The following is an 18,048-nucleotide window of genomic DNA, read 5'->3' on the forward strand; positions in this document are numbered from 1 at the left end:
AAGTTATTCTATAGTATACGTGTTTTAGATTTTAAAATAACAAGGTTTTGAAAGCTAAGCTAATTTTATGACGTTCTCCTCTCGTATCTATTTTCAAAAATGTGTTTTATAAGTGAGGAATATAGTTATAAAAGAAAATATGGATATGTTTGTGCAGGAAAAACTGTAAATGTAAGAGAGAAGGAATACATGGTGAGAATCTAATAGAAGGAGGGTGAAATCCTCACACCATTGAAGTCAACTGTGGGCCAAACCCTGAGGTCTTTTCTCTGAGTGTTTACTTTCTTCCAGTCCATTAAGTGCTCAAAGTTTGCACATGATCAAAGTTACATACATGTTTAAGTATCCACAAGATTCAGGATCTTAGGCCAGGTTTCTAAAATCTAGGTCCCATTGAGACTGAATGATATCTAGGCTTTGAATTAGGCTTAGGGTCCTAAATCAATTAGCCATTGCAACACTAAGCACAGTAATGACTAAATACCATTACGAATCTGGGCCTTAGATCATAACCACACAAAATTCTCAATTAGTTCAATTTTGGGGGGTTAGGGCTTAAACAAGTTTGATCATTATTATTTTAGAAAATAAACTTGACAAGGAGAACTTCTTGCAGTAAAGAAACCTTAGGAAAGTTGGTCTTTTATTCTTTAATGATGTTGCTGAGTGGTTTTCCCATCTCTTACAGGTTCAGCTGAGATACATATGTGTTCTTGCTAAGATATTTATTCTGCCATCAATGTGTATACACAATTTCTATTAGTAGATGTGCTCTTCCCACGCTGCCCTAAGAAAGTTGTCTTCTGTTGAAGAAACCATACTGCTTTTCTAATGATATGATAAGCATAATCATACTAACCATTTTAATGATCTCTACTGATTTTCAGCTTTCCGCCTCCCACCCTTACCCAACCATCAGACTTAAATATTTGGTGCTGTAGTAACTGCTACTTTTAATTATGAAGCTCATAACACCATCATTCCAACATGAGAATGAATGATAGAATAAAAGGTTTTTACTTGGACTTTACAATATTTTTTGTAGTCAATTTTCCCCATAGTATTTATATTTAAAAGTGAAAGCCATGAGTGGTAACCAGAGTGTCTGCATAAACAAGAAAAATATAATTGAATATAAAATAAAATCTCAAGTTGGCCCCATGCTATTTAACATTTTTATCAATGACCTGGAAGAAAACAAAATATTATCACTGAGATAAATTTGCAGATGACACAAAATGCGGGGAGCGGTAAATAATGAACAGGACAGGTCACTGATACAGAGCAATCTTAATATGTCTGAAGGTAAATGTAGATGTCTGGGAACAAAGAACACAGGCCATACTTATACAATGGGTGACTATCCTGGAAAGTAGTGACTGAAAAAAATGTAGGCGTTGTGGTAAATAATAGCTGAACGTGGGCTCCCGTTGCAAGGCTGTGACAAAAGGGCTAATGCAATCCATCAAAGCATAAAAAGTGAAATCTCCAGTAGGAGTAGAGAAGTTATTTAACCTCTGTGTTTGGCAGTGGTACAACCACAGCTGGAATACTGTATCCAGTTCTGTGTTCACAATTGAAGAACGATGGATAAATTGGAGAGGATTCAGAGAAGAGCAGCAAGAATGATTAAAGGATTAGAAAACATGGCTTATACTTACAGATTCAAGAAGCTCAATCTATACATGGCTTATACTTACAGATTCAAGAAGCTCAATCTATTTAGTTTATCAAAGAAAAGGTTAATGGGAAATGCAGTCTTACAAATACCTGTATGGGCAACAAATATTTAATAGCAGGCTCTTCAATCTTGCAGAGAAAGATATAACATGATCCAATGGTTGAAAGTTGAAAGTAGACAAATTTAGACTGGAAATAAGGTGTAACTTTTTAACAGTAAAGATAATTAATCACTGGAACAATTTATCAAGAGTCGTGATTTAAATTTTAAAATCAAGATTGGATGTTTTTTGAAAAGATATGTTGCTCTAGGAATTATGTTGGGAAAGTTCTATGGCCTGTGATATGTGGGTGGTCAGACTAGATGATTACAGTGGTTCCTTCTACCTTGGAATCTGTAAGTTACATGCACAGTAAACTGTATTAATATGACCTGCCATTGTGATTTGTGTGTAGTACAATAAATAACACTTGCCCTGTTAATTACTGCTAAATCTTGTGGGCTAACACCAGTTTGATAGCATGGCCTGAGTGCTTTCAATTGGAAAAGCCCTAAACTATGGAAACAACCATTGACGGGGAAAGAAGTATGAGTCTATTGTATGGAACATCTTCTGCCCGGGTTAATATCAGCCAGTGAGCAATACTACCATCTCTAGTGAAGAAAGCTGCAAAGTGTAATGGTTAGATTGTTATGGAAGTAGAAATACTGATTCAAAGGAAATTCTCCATATCAGTTTTCCTCAAGGCATCCTTACTTCTGTCACATCATACTGTATTATGAGATTCACTACAAGGATTGAAACATATGTCATTATATCTTCACCCAGAACTTTACTGACATTGAATACTGAGTCCAGCCATAACAGAAATGCACCAGCGCTGACTAGCTAAATCAAGCAAAATGGTTGTTTTTCATTACTTCCTGAGCCTCATCCAGCATAGCACATCCATAGACTTCTGAGCTAAAGACAGGTATTGATAGTGGAAGGACAGCAGGCTGACTTGTTCAGGAGAAAGGCTAATCTGCTGAATAAGGCCAAAAATAAAATATAGCAAACCCTCCCATGGAAGAACACATCTCACGGCGAAAGAGCTTTCCTCCGTTAGTCTGTTTCACGGCTGGTATAGTTGCACAATCTGCAGGAAAGGCACTGCGATGCTAACGCTATTGTAAACCTCTGCATAATTCTTTTTTGTGAATATATGGTTTTCTTGTAACTTCCAAAAGCAATACTTGACGTTGGGTGTGGAAAGTCCTCTGTCATCACCAGAGTGGAATTAAAGTGTTTTCTGGGTATATGGGTGTACATTGCATTTGCCGTCACCAGTAAGAAGTGGAGGAAGCACTGAGACCTGGAGACAGTAATCCTCCAGAATAGGTAGAAGCCAGGAGACAGTAATCTTGTGAAATAGGGAGAGGTTTATTAGGAAACCCTCAGAATTGCTGTGGGCTGCCAGCCAGAGAGGCTGCTTGCTTTGGAATCTGATGTATAAGGCATCTAAGGTCTATAGTAATTAGAGCTGTTTGGAATTTTTCTACAAAAACAAAATTGTGTCAGAAAAGTGGAAAGATATTTCACAAACATTTCCATGATTTTGTTTTGGTTCCACCGCCCCTCCCCCCATACTTTGACCTGCACTGGTGTAAATATATTAGAATCTGGTAACATTAATGTCATTGCTGTTTGGTGAGGTGACTGATTTAAAAAGAGGAGTTTTTATATAAAGACTGTAATGCCTTTAACTGATTAAACTAAATGTATTATCCAAATGTGCCTTCTTTCTTACTTTGGGTGACAAGTTTTGTCATGTGGTGTCTCATGTAACTTTCCATAATGCAGAAGAATTTCACTTTCCATTTCCTCTCTAAAAGCTAAAGGGGGGAAAAAAAAAACATTTTTCAATAAATTGCTTTAACCATCTTGTTTCTGATTCACTTGTACCAGTGTGTATCAGGAGAAGCTCCACCAAGTCAATCAAATTACATTGACATCAGAATCAAGACCCTGCCCTCCCCAGCTTTTTTAAAAAAAATAATTATACTTAAGTATTTTTATTAATAAGCCTTATCATTAGGCCTCATGTGAGTCACAACATCCATCACTATTGTGAAACTGCTGCCTACAGGGTGGCTATGAAAAAAATAATACCCAGCTTGCACCTAGCATTAGAGTTCCTGCTGATAGCTTTTTCACATTTCCAGTGTAATTATGTGGCATTTACAATGAAACAAAGACTGAATTTCACAGAAAACCATAGAAACCTGCCTTCATAAATATAAAGGGAAGGGTAAACCCCTTTGAAATCCCTCCTGGCCAGGGGAAAGCTCCTCTCACCTGTAAAGGGTTAAGAAGCTAAAGGTAACCTCACTGGCACCTGACCCAAATGACCAATGAGGAGACAAGATACTTTCAAAAGCTGGGAGGAGGGAGAGAAACAAAGGGTCTGTGTCTGTCTGTATGCTGGGTCTTTGCCGGGGATAGACGAGGAATGGAGTCTTAGAACTTTTAGTAAGTAATCTAGCTAGGTATGTGTTAGATTATGATTTCTTTAAATGGCTGAGAAAAGAATTGTGCTGAATAGAATAACTATTTCTGTCTGTGTACCTTTTTTGTAACTTAAGGTTTTGCCTAGAGGGGTTCTCTATGTTTTTGAATCTAATTACCCTGTAAGATATCTACCATCCTGATTTTACAGGGGGGATTTCTTTATTTCTATTTACTTCTATTTTTTATTAAAAGTCTTCTTGTAAAAAACTGAATGCTTTTTCATTGTTCTCAGATCCAAGGGTTTGGGTCTGTGGTCACCTATGCAAATTGGTGAGGCTTTTTACCAAACCTTGTCCAGGAAGTGGGGTGCAAGGTTTTGGGAAGTACTTTGGGGGGAAGGACGCGTCCAAACAGCTCTTCCCCAGTAACCAGTATTAGTTTGGTGGTGGTAGCGGCCAGTCCAAGGACAACGGGTGGAATATTTTGTACCTTGGGGAAGTTTTGATCTAAGCTGGTAAAGATAAGCTTAGGAGGTTTTTCATGCAGGTCCCCACATCTGTACCCTAGAGTTCAGAGTGGGGGAGGAACCTTGACACCTACAGTTTTTTTTAATTTGAGGAAATATTTTTAAAAGCTTTTAAGACAGAAATAAGTGTGTTTGGTGAGTTGTCATGGGGAGGGGGACAAGAAAGAACATATTTTTATTTTGTTGTTACTTTAAGTTTGGTCTTTTTATGAGACAGTATGTTCCTTGGAAATCTAATAGAGGCAGTGTACTATCTCTCAGTCACTAACTATGAAGGGAAATTCAAAAAGCATTTTCAATGTAATTGTCTGATATCAATGAATTAATGCACATAAAAATAAAGAGTTAACATATATGTAGAATATTCAATATGGGGTTTGGATGGATATTGAAGAGCTCATTCTGTCCAAGTCTTTCGCTAGTCTAGTCCTTGGCCATTACTTCCCAGGCTCTGTTCAGGGCCCAGAGTACTCTTATTGTGGGCTGGGGTAGAGAGAAATTGACTTGTTTGGGTTCCAGAGTTCTCTTAGTTAGTGGCCAACTGTAGGACATAATAATTGGCTTTTGTCCTTGACTATTAATCAGGTGACTACTAAGTGTTTCCTCCTTTTGCCACATCCTCACATGATAGCCTCCTCCACTGGCTGTCATGTTTTGAATAGAAACTGATCTCTGATTCTTTTCAGTTCTGACGTAAATAAATGTTGGCAATCTTCTGCAATGATGAAGACAAAGAAAGTATTTTGTTCTACGACCCAGACATGAAGTCTTAAATAGTGGTACTCCTTTTAGGTGGTAGATTGTTTGGTGAATCTGAGCTGCCTTCTCTCGGAAGCAGAGTTCAATATTTCTTGCTATAAACTTTCTATTTACCTTGTGGTGAACACAATTAATTAGATTCAGACAGCCTTTGGCTGCCTTCTGGTAGAATATCAGTGTTTGGGAATTGCGTTTCAACCAGTTTCAAGATGTAGTTGCAGAGCTACATCTTGTGACATACAAGATGGATCAATACCTTTCACAGCTGGTAAAATTAGCTGGTCAGGAATATGATGTCCCTAGTTGGTGGAAACTGTTAATATATTCCTTTTGAGAAGGCAGAGGGCCAGTTTCACTGAAGTGAGAAGTATTAGGCCCATGCTAAAAAAGTTGTGTCTTGATCCTGACCATCTCACAAACTACCAGTATGTCTTCTAACCTTCTTTATTTTAAAAACTAAACAACAACATCAAAAAGTATTGAGCATATGTTATCAAAGCACATGAAGGCCTTGACTTCCTTTACACCTTTTAGTTTGGCTTCTGGCCTGGATAGGGATATTGTGCTGGTCACATTGGTAGATTACCTCCTTCTAGCAATAGAAAGGAATCCGTGTGGATTTTTTTTTACACAGAAGCAGATATGACACGTTATAAATGATTGACAGAATTATCACCATTGTCAGTCTTAAATCTGTACAATATGTAGACAGGTGATGATTTGCAAGATCATTCCTAAATTGCAAGAACTAAATAGCATACAGTCTTCGCCAACAAAGTGAATGTCCCACAGTGGTGATTCTCAGACAAGTCTTCAGTCTGGATTTATTGTCACAATGCTGAAGATGTGGTGTGCTTCAGTGTCTATACAGAGAGACATCAGTGGAAAATGTGGGGCTGAAAGTAATCTTAAACGCTGCACAACAGCTTCAGATTTTCAAACCAGTGCAGGAGATATTGCCATGTATCATTAATTTAAATGGAAAGATGTGTGGATAAGCTTCTTGCATTCCTTTGAGAAGCTCAAGCATTAGTCTTAAAACATAAATCAAGTCACCCCTTATTTATTCTACTAAATATTTCTTACTATTGAAAAATATTTGTATTTCAACAAGAGTTTGCACCTTTACAGTTAAACATATTTCCTATCCTGTCCTGTAGTGATCCTGCTACGCTGATATATTACATCACATTGATTTTTAAGATAACAGAATAAAACAAAGGATTTTTACCTTTCTGCAAAATCACACTGAAATAGAAGATTGGAGTGTAAGGCAGAAACTCACTTATTAAAATACAGCAAGAGGGATACCAAAAATGACTCGGGACGTAAACTGATTCTTGTGTGTGTGTTACCCCCCTGCCAAGTTTGCTCCAAAGAGAGAATCTTTTGTGAGTCAAGAAGAATATAAAGTAAGAACATGAAGTTGATTAAAATCTAAAGGGAACAGTCTTGTTGGCCAGGTGACCTTTTCCTACCAGGAACATGCCTTTTTGTTCTTTGAATATAAAAGGTGAACTTTGTTTCCTGTCACTGACTCTGGACTTTAGATACTGGAGTTATGGAATTTCACATTGTTTTGTTGTATTACAAGGTAATATGTGACTGAGATCTAAAGAACTTCATAATGTACGCTGAGAATGGAGTCTTTATTGTGATTAGAAGCTTGAGAGAATTCACGAGATGGCTGGGGACTTGACATAGTTTTATTTTCCTGTGTTGCAGTCTGAAGAGAAGGAAGGGTTGGGGAAATATATAGGCATAAAAACACTTGCTTGAGATAACTGAGCAGAACTTTATTGCAATAAGAATGAAATCAACATTCTCAGTAACTTCTGGTGCACCCTTAACTTCCTTCTTCTTTCTGTGCAGTGTTCCTTCCATCCTTGATTTGCCTTATACTATCTTTGCAGTACAGTTTTCTGACTGCTTAACTATACCCATTATAAGGGAAAAGTCCACCAGCCATTTGTAATTCCCAGTCATCTGCTCACATCCTTCCTAACACCTGCATCTCATTTTCCTTCCCAGTCAGTTTTTCCTTCCCCTCCCCAATTTCCATGCTTCCCATAGTTATGTTATTGTCCTGTCAGATGGGCAACTCTGCCCTAATTGGTCCAGGTTTGAACTGTACCTGCCATTTGAATTGCCCTTGAACAAAACATGCACTTAGGATATAAATATCACTCTACAAAAACACACACCAGTGTCAAAAGTATGGCTTCGTTCTCCCACAGCCCTACAACTGGTCACTTGACAGCATAATGAATAGTAGCACATTATTTTACATTGTGAAGGGAAACTCAGTATCCTGTGAAAATAAGGGGAATATGATATGGTATAATGGTACTAGAAATTAATGATTTACAATGTGCCTATGAAAATAGAAAAAATGAATTAAACAATGACTGACATAGGCTGTGAATAGATGGAAATTGTGATAACTTCTACCACTGAGTGGCTAATCTGCTGGTCCATCCTGTCCCTAGTCTCACTGACATGTAAATGGGTAAAGGAAGCTTTGCCTTATCTATCAATACACAATTAAGATGACACAGTAATTACTGTGTCTGCAGCTCTAACATCAAAGTAAAGTCAAATGTGCACTATTTATTATTTATTACACCATTCTCACTAATGTTATCCAAATATTGTAAGCTGAGTAGAATTTGATGACTCAAGCAATCAGACTGCTTTATGTATAGGGCATTACATTTTTAGTTTTCACTGTTATATGTAGGACATTTCTATTTTCCCTCTGCCTTCATACTCCTCTTCTGTGATTTTCCAGCTCCATCTTATAATATCAATAACACCTTTTGCTCAGGCTATTTCCTCATCTGTTCTTCATGCCATCAATTCCTCCCAGTCTGTCATTAGTGCTAAGGAAATGCCCTGCATTTCAGTCATTACTGATTAACTGCATAACAAGACTAATAATAAATGGAGGTTTAATGTAGCTGGGAGCCAAGGTAAAGGCTTATATCAGAGACAGCATTATAACTTGGGCACGGAAGGGGTGCATTAGTCATATAGTATGACTGCAGAACATTTAACTAATCTGAGACTGAACACACTGATATTTGCATGCTCATATCTCATAGAGTGCATACCTCATAAGTGAGGTCCACTTGAATTATGGGGCTCTGGTGAATCTTAAAAGAAATGTCTGGTTTATTATAAGACATGGCTCCTTACTAACTATGCCTGTCTTGAACTGGCCTTGCAAAAGGTGATGAAGTGTGTTTCAGAAATATGTGCACAAAAATATAAAATTATGTTATAAATTACAACATTAAAAACTTCTACAAAATTCCATTTTCTAAGCTGTATCTTTGTAAAGACTCAGATCAGCAAGAGTCAAGAAAACATGGTAAGCTTTAAAGGTGAATAAGTGATGATCCCTTTAAAATACACAAGCTTTCTCTCACCTGACATTAGAACTACTGTGCTCATTAAAAATTGCCACTCAAGGTTAACACATATCCTCTTTGTGTGTGTGTGTGTGTGTGTGTGTAGCTGCGTTGCTTATTTATTTATTTATTCTTTTTTTATTTATTTGGATTCCCTAAACTCCATATTGCAAGTGGATCTCAGTTATGGTTTGTGACATCTAATCTTATGGAAATGAGGATGCTGAGACTTAAATAAGTGGAATGTTCTGCTTGCATTCTATGGGCTCAATGTTGAGCCAGCCTACACCCCTACACTTGGGAGTAAAAAGAGTAAAGAGTACACTGGGGAGTAAAAAGAGATCTCCTTCCGTTCCCTGTGTCGGCCACCTACATTATGGGTTACAACATGGAACAGCTTCTCCCAGGCTGCTACTCCTCCTCTTGCATATGTGGGTGAGGGTGGTGCCAGTAGTGGGATGGGTAAGAGTCTTGGCTCCTCCCTACCTCACAGCAGATCCATCAGCACAGCTGTAGAGGGGGAAGTAAGTTGAGCTAGAAAAGGGACAGGTTTGGCTTACATCTGCCTTGGAGCAAAGTTCACAATGGTTGGTCTGTGCTGATCCTACCACAGTGCAGCAACATGCTGCCCCTCAGGGTGGATTGCAATGTGCCAGTCCATCCCTAGGTTTAAAAATACACACCCTTCTTGTATGCACACTATATGTAGGAGCAAAGAGAGAGAGAGAGATTTATCGGGAGTTAATTATTCTGTGGTATATTTGTTCTTGTAATATTTGATATGTGTTGCATTGTGTGTCCCAAATTCAGCCTGTGTGACTCTGAATCATAATTTACACCTTCAATCAGTTTTACGGCTTGTAACTTTCAGCAGTTGAGAAATGCAGATATAACCAGTTGCTCACATGTAAGTTACACTCTGTTCTTTATGCTACTGACATACTGGCATCAGCCAGACACAGGGCCTCATTGCGCTCTGTACTGATCAGACACAGAGCGAAAGGACAGTCCCTACCCCAGAGAATTTACAGTCTATTAGGATGAAACATGAGCATAATAAATGGTGCGGAGGAGGAGGAGAAAAATAGTAATCGAATCCTTGCCTAGGACCACTCTGCACAGCAAGATGGTTTAAATTCAGATATTATTTATTTTAGAACCCATAAATAAGATTAATTCCTGAAGTCCTACTATCCAACTACCTGGCTGTGACCACCTGAAAGAGTACCTCTGTATTTGGTTTCCATCCACACTTTTTACTTGCTTTTATCAGAATACTTGGTGTTCTCTATCCATACACAGGCAGCAGAACACAATGGGTGGTGTTTCTCTTTCCTCTTCAACTGGGAGACTATTGAACTCTCTGTAAAGATATATTTTTTTCTCATTGGCTCCACCTCTTGCAGGTTTCTTCTTTTACTTCAACCTCACGTCTACCAGTGACAAATTCCATCATGGCTTGAGCTTTGCCTGCTATTTTTTCTCTTCCACAGATGAAAGGATTTGCTTTTTCTAACATGGTGCAGCTATGTTAAAAAACACAGGGAAACCTCTCACTCTTGCTCTATCATGGGTGCAGCAACACCTCCAATGTGTCTACACTGAATTGGAGGTTTCACTGCAGCACAGGTTGGTATTAGTCTAACTAGCTCAGCTAAAAATAGCAGTAAAGATATGACAGCCTGGGCTTCAGCATGGGCTATATAAGCCTGCCCGGAACTCTACCTGAGGTGCAGTAAAACCTACGACTGCAGTGTAAACATACTCTTATTGCTGATCTAGCACTCCTACCTTTGCTAGTTCTGATGGGCTTGACATGTGACAGAGAATTTAAACAGTCCAAAGCCCAAGGGATCTCAAGATTTTAGCACCTGGCAATAGTGGGCAGGATGGCATGTGTTATCCACTGAAAATACAGCACCACTGCTGGACTGTGTGATTTGGATCGACTCTCTTGTTCAATCATTCTTTAAATACAGCTTCCCTAGCCTAGCAGAAAGGGTTCCAAGGGCAAGATAAGGCCTGCCTTTTAAATAAAGCTGGCTGGAAAAAACTCAGAACAGTTTACTGTTGGAAGACACATTGCCATTGGGACCCTTTGCAAAATCATGTTGATTTTGCCAAAAATTCATTTTGGGGGGAAAAAAAGGAAAAAATAGTTCCTAAAAATGTCAACACATTATATTTTGACTTTTCAGAATGTATTTTGTTGTTCTTTTTGAATGACTTCATTTTGATTTTTTATTTTATTGTATTATGTATTATACATGTAAAAAGTCAAAATTTAAATTAAACATTTTAATCAATCCTGAATGGTTGGATGGATGGAAATTCTTTTGTGGAGTGTTTTCAAATTGTGGGGGTTTGTTCCATATTGGAATAAAAACAAATTTTGAAAATTCAGAATCCTCCATGAATGAATTTTCCTTCTCTTCAATGCTCTCCTTTTACTAATATTAAACTTATTAGTTGGGTTACCAAATATTGATAATGAAATTGTTTAGCTATGCTTGAGAATGTAAAATATTCCTTTTTCGCTAGGAAGTGATATGAAATAAATAGCTCTTGAACCATGCTTATTTGAAAAAAAAAATTCTGACACAGTAAAGTAGAAATCACTGTAACTCATTTCCATGTAAAATTAAGTAACATCATTTTTGCATTATAATACAGTTATTCTAACAATCATTTTAAAATTCCTGATGGTGTTTGGCAAAGCTCATCAAAGCACTGGATGAAAAAATAGAAGAGATCTTGAAATAAAAATGGTGTGACCACAATTTTCTTTTCTAGACATAGGAAACCTCGAGGACAAAGCTATGGCATGTAACTAACAAAGTCAATTGCCCATACTTGCTGCATCCTTTAGAAATGAAGACATATGGGGCAGTTTTGTCCCTTTCTGTCACCTATTGGAAAAAATCCATAAATCCAAAAAGGCTATGGTTTATCAAGAATATAAATGCAATTATGAATCATCACTCAGTGCATTCTATGCTAAGCTATCTTCTTTATATATTTCAGGTGGGTTTTTTAGGATGCAGGGACACAAGTTAAAAAGGAAGAAAGACATATAGTAAAATATTCTTCAGATTAATGTTTGTGCATTCAGCAAGCACATAGAATCATAGAACTGGAAGGGACCTCGAGAGGTCATCTAGTCCAGTCCCCTGCACTAAAGGCAGGACTAAGTATTATCTAGACCATCCCTGACAGGAGTTTGTCCAACCTGCTCTTAAAAACCCCCATGATGGAGATTCCACAACCTCCCTAGGTAATTTATTCCAGTGCTTAAACTCTCTCACAGTTAGGAAGTTTTCCTAATGTCCAACCTAAACCACCCTGTCTGAAATTTAAGCCCATTGCTCCTTGTGCTATCCTCAGAGGTTAAGAAGAAGATTTTTTCTCCCTCCTCCTTGTAACAACCTTTTATGTACTTGAAAACTACATTTTAATGTCATGAATTCTTTTGTTAATACTTCTAATTTCTTAATTTTATTTTGTCTTTTATTGTAAAACTACTATTGACATTATTAAGAATAATTATAATGTTTTAGGGAATTACTTTGGTATACTATATAATTATCTTTCATTTAGGGCTGAATAAATTTCAGTAAAGCTTAAAAAGGAAAGAGAAGCATCAGAGAAGGTTTAAACAGGAGCTCAGAAGTGCTTAACCTTTTCACCAGACCCTTTCTTTTCTGATCAGCATGATAGAAATTATATAACGCATAATTTTTGCTCTACCTGAATTTACTAAGCTAGATTTCTTGTTTATTTGGTTATAACTACAGGCTAGAGGCATACCCATTATAGACAACAAAGCAAGTACTGGATGTCCTTGAGGCATTGTTTGGTCACATGATCCTGGCTCTCCTTGCTTCTGTCAACTAAACTGCACTGAAAAATGCACTAAAATGCATTACCTACTTTCCAAAGACTATATTGCTTTCCATGTGAGCAATTGATGTATTTACCTCAGGAATTCATCTGAGGGGAAGTGGCCTATATGGATGCCAATGGGAGTGGAAATGTGCCAAAACAATCCTCTCCCTGTGTGAAGAAGATGAGAGAACAAACACATGACAGATATGTAGTCACATTGCTATTATGGTTAGGAGTGTGGTATAAAAGCCTATATAGAATGGAATAGAGATCTCAATAGTAAGATGTGCTCCATACTTTGAGAACTGGAATGAACAACAGGCAGGTGGGGGCACTGCAGAGAAGGTGAATAAGTGGGCAAGGAAACTGCGTTTCCAGTTATCTGGTAAGGACACAAGGAAACTATAAAAATGAACACTTAGCTGAAGAAAAAAAAATGCAAGAAGCATACTTTGTAGGAGGTGGTAACCATACCTAATGGGGAGAGTGATTGGATCAGCTGCCTAAGAACCATCATCCCTGGTTTCAGAAGTTTATGGAGCAATGTTAGTCTGTAAAGCTGTACATTTTGAAAAACATTGATTTTGCAAAAAGACTTTGGAGAGTGACAACATGGATCAAAATTTACACCATAAAAATGGGCATGAATGGGACGGATTGTTTGAGAGAAAGGGAGAGCATATAAGACTAAAATAAATACAAATGCAAGCTCGTCTGTTAGCTAAAGGGCTGAATATGCTTGACTGATTTGTTAATTGCCACAAAAGAAATGGAGGAAAGAACAAACTGACAATATTTCATTACTGAATTAGCAAAATGAGTGTGAGACTGAAGTGAAGCAAGCTAAAGAGGACTAAACTGGACAATTGCCAAATGGGCATCTGCACCTTGAATTTTATAATTTCTGAAGGAATTTTTTCCCCCAGATCAGTAGTGCAGAGTACTCAGCTATTTTGATGTGAGTACACTTATTATTCTGGGCAATATGTGACTCCAGTACCTTGAAAATTGTGTATGGTTGATTGCAGGCCATAGCCTGGGAATGAAACAGGGTGGAGATATATCTATAATTGAACACCATGATAGTCAGTCTCCCTGGTGCACTTTTGTGGATGGAATTTCCATCTCAAATAATGAAGCTACTCGGAGGAGCATACTGTGAGTTTTAAGAACGGTTGTTGTGGATGAGGCGTTACAGTACCTTCAGGCTTAGAGGTAAAGGGGCAGATTTTCCCAATTGTTCAACATGCTCACTTGAGAACAATGGGAACTGCCAGATGCTAAGCCTATTTTAAAATCTGCCCACTTATTAAACAAATAAATACAGGAAACATATTTTATAATAGTTTTAGATGTAAAAAAAAACATTGAAATGTTTTGGGTCAGTTTTCTTCTGAGTTATTTATTTTGTTATTCGTGAAATGATGTTTAAATTAAAAATCTAAAGTATCCCAGACATCTAGTCATCAATAAAATGTATTTATTATTGCTGCTATTCATTATACAATTTTCAAGCTAATTATAATTGATAAGTTGTTTTGTATGAGTCAATATTTTATAGCATTTTTAATATGTGTGATATACCATCTCCATATTAACATTGTAATTGCTCTAAACTGTGGGCTTGATTCCTGATTGTGCTACTCCAACTTTATACTATTGAAGCTCCTTTGATTAACATGGAGTTATTCCAACCTACGACAGGAGCAACACAATGGTGACTCAAGCCCTGTGAATTTACCTGCTAGATTTGTTGTGTCTGAGACTGGCTCCTTAATCTCTTTATCCTATAGAGTAGACTTAATCTCTTTATCCTAGTGCTTTTATTATGTGTTTATTTCAAGTCATATAATGATGCTACATTATTTTCCGGAAATAACTCATGGTAATGTGTAGAAATGAGAACCCATTACTTCCTAACAATGATTATGGTATTGCTTATAGCTTCTGAAAATATAAGAAATCCATTTTATAGTGCTTATGTTGCTATAAGCTGGTAGCATTCCCATCCCAGTCTGTTCCAAATAAAGTTTACAACACACATTGCGTAAAGACAAATTTACCACTTCTGGGGTTTGGATTTATTGATAACTCAAATAATAATGATATCAGAATGCAAATCACAGCCAAGGGTGTCTCCTAAATCTAAGCTGTTCCTTGGATTCCCTGAAATATCTCCCTGACTCTTACTTCCATCTGACCCGTCGGAATATCTCTTTCACATACTGGAAGAGTTAACAAGTGGCAGCTGCCACAAGGAGTGAGCGGAAGTTACTAAGAAGCTGTAAATAGATTCTAACTCCAGTTAACAGAAAGGCTCAAATGAATACAATACCTACAACCTCAATGGCAGGAGGCTTTTTCTGGCCAAATGGAAAGAAAGGGGCCATAGCTCCTTGAAGGGTTCCCTTCCTCCTTTGGATTGGGGGAGCAGGAGATGGGGGCATCACGCGAGCTGAGGTCAGGCTGAAGAGGTTCAGTTATGCCATTTTCCCCCTGCACGCCAATTTCCCCTATATGCCCTGTTCTGCTTGATGGAGATCTCTCTCGTGTCCAGACCAGCAGCTCCCACTTTCTCACTCATGGAATAAGTGTAGGACTGGTGTTTTTTGGTCTGATGTGAGCATTGTTCTAGTTGTGGTTTTCAGGACTGGGAAGGAATTTTTCCCTCAGTACTGAGATTGGGTGGGAATGAGATTGGAGTTCATCTTCTCCACAGAAAATCCAGGAGCCATTTGGGTAAGCCAGGAGGTACAGTTCACGCTGTCACAATTTAGCAGGTAACTGATGTCCAGTGCACATAGTTATTCCAAAGGTGGCCTGGTTTCCTGGTAAACAAGAGTCAGAAGTGGTCTTAGGGGAAGGCATCCCCTAAAGAAGGTGTGAATGGGGTTGGGGCTCCTAATGTCTGACAGCAGAGTCAGCCCCTTAGCCGTTATGCAAGGAGACAGAGGTGGGATTCCAGCAGTGGGGTGAGACCAGGTTTGGAGGGGTTGGGAACTGACAACAGCCCTCCCCAAATTGGTGGGAATGAGTGAGGAAGGAAAGTGATCTACACTGTATGAGTTATTGCCAGATAATTCCCAGATTTGTATGTAATGTGATATCAGGATGGAAGGGTGGCTGGGAGAATGTTTGTTCCCTACCTTTTTTCAGGTATGTGCAGTGGGAGTTACGACTAAAGCAGGATCTTTTAAAAAAAAGATCTCCAAAAGCTTGACACTGAGATAGCAGGTTGCAATACTGTTATCCAAGGAGGTATACTGGCAATTTATTTTGAATTATCTATTTGTTTACTCATATTGATGTGTCACATATATCTTGGTTATGAGTCACAATGAATATGAAGCTCACTGCAGTCAAAATGAAATATGCAGAACCATAGTTTCTAGGGACTTTGCTATGTTTGCAATCAGAGCGTTCTGCAAAGAAACAAATACCCCTAATTACTGCTCAGCTGATTTGAAGGGCACTAACAAAATGGATTTCTTAATTCACAGAGGATCAGAGGTAATTACACTGTAACTATTTACTAGGTTGCTGAATAACTGCAAAGCAATGCAATACACAGCTTAATTACAGGAAAAGTAGCAAAGAGGTTCCATATAAATACTGAGATGCATTCTGCCCTCAGATATTCAAACTCACATCCCTTTGACTCCAACAGGGGTGTGTGTGTATATCTGTACAGAATATGCTGGTTTAATTTTTAAATATTATGGATCTGATCATGAGCTAGTGTAAATCAGTGAAGAATACTGTTATCATATTTTCAAAGAAATTAAATTGAACAATACAATATCAAGAGTAAGGACTAAATCAAACTTCCATTGAAGTTAGTAGAAAGACTCCCATTGACTTCAGTGAGAGCTGAATCAGGCCTTAAAGGAAAAATAAAAAGTATGTGAAAGATATAATCCATTAATGTTGCAACAGCAAACGGGGCTATACAGGATGGGCAGAATATCACCAATAAAATTAATCTGCTTGGTCTTGTAGTCCCAGGGTATTTACATTTCTGTGAATTTTTCAGAGCTAAGGATACAGCTTACAAAATGCATTCAGCAACTTCCAAAAACTTCTGTGTTGTCGAAAGTTAAAACTGCACATTTGCACTAGATTGCTGAAGTACTACATGTGTTCACGGTATGGATGTGAGACATGGACACTTAAAAAGGACACTGAGACATGACTTATAATATTTGAGTTTGGGTGTTATGGAATAATTTTTAAAATTAGCTGGGTAACTAAAACTATGAAAAATGAGGTTATGAGAAGGGTGGAATTAAAAATAACACAATTGCTTGAGACCCTAGGTAAGAGAGTAACATATTTTTGTGAACATACAGGTTGATTGGAGAGTGACTTAAATCCAGCACTTATACTATCAGGAAAGATTACAGTTAAAGAAAGAGAACCAACTATGTCAGAAACATCTCCAGATGGACTGGTATCCAAAGGAGAGTGGAAGTTTTATGACTCTGTCAGGACTGTGAAAGATGGAAGGTGGTGGTTGATAACTTCTGTATCAGATATGTCACTTGAAGAGGAAGAAGTCCATATTTCATAATAGCGCTGGGCCAAATTCAGCAATTGTTATGCTTTACAAAACTCAAGCAAAAATTAAAGATGCTGAGATTTTTGCCTGAACATAGCTTGAAGGATATGGCCCTAATTAATTAAAATCTTCTGGAGCAGCTTGCATTTTCCACCTCTAAAATTTCTCAAATGCTTCTTATATCAGCAGTGAAAAGAAGGGGTATGAGGAAGGTCAAGTGAAGGAAAAGTATCAGGTACCATTCCATAACCATTCACCAGTCTTGGTACACTGCTTAGCTGACATCAGTCTGTCTTAGGGGATGTCTACAATAGAGTGGGAACGTGTAGCTGCACCAAATACGAATCTGTCCAAGACCATAGATACCGTACGTTGCGGTGGCTAGCCCATCCTGCTGCTTGCACTGCCACAGTTGCACTTTTTTTATAGCGCACTCACTTGATCAGTGCTAGCAGAGGTAGGCCTCATTAAACTGGAATTAACACCTTCCAGCTCCTATGTAGACACACCCATAGCCACATTATTAGCAGAGTTGGCAGCTGGATCCTGTGAACAAAAATGTTAGTTTCAAAGTAAGTTACCCTTAAAACCTATCCACCCTGCTGGAACTGCTTTCACCAAAAGCCAAGGCTACTCCCCTAGCCCAACTCCACCTCATTTATCAGCCAGTAAATAATGCTGTCCTTGACACACCCATATCAGGGTTGACAGGGGTTTGGCAAGAGTCTGGGATAT

The 18,048-nt window shown here is 38.0% G+C and overlaps 1 protein-coding gene across 1 annotated transcript in view; it reads left to right on the forward strand.

The window, feature by feature from the left end:
* The window catches only part of CDH8 (cadherin 8), a 190,378-nt gene that overhangs the window by 121,208 nt on the left and 51,122 nt on the right, over positions 1-18,048 (forward strand). The gene's annotated exons all lie outside the window — the stretch shown is intronic.

Source organism: Lepidochelys olivacea (genome assembly GCF_965140295.1).
Source record: "Lepidochelys olivacea isolate rLepOli2 genome assembly, chromosome: 12".
Lineage (NCBI taxonomy): Eukaryota > Metazoa > Chordata > Testudines > Cheloniidae > Lepidochelys > Lepidochelys olivacea.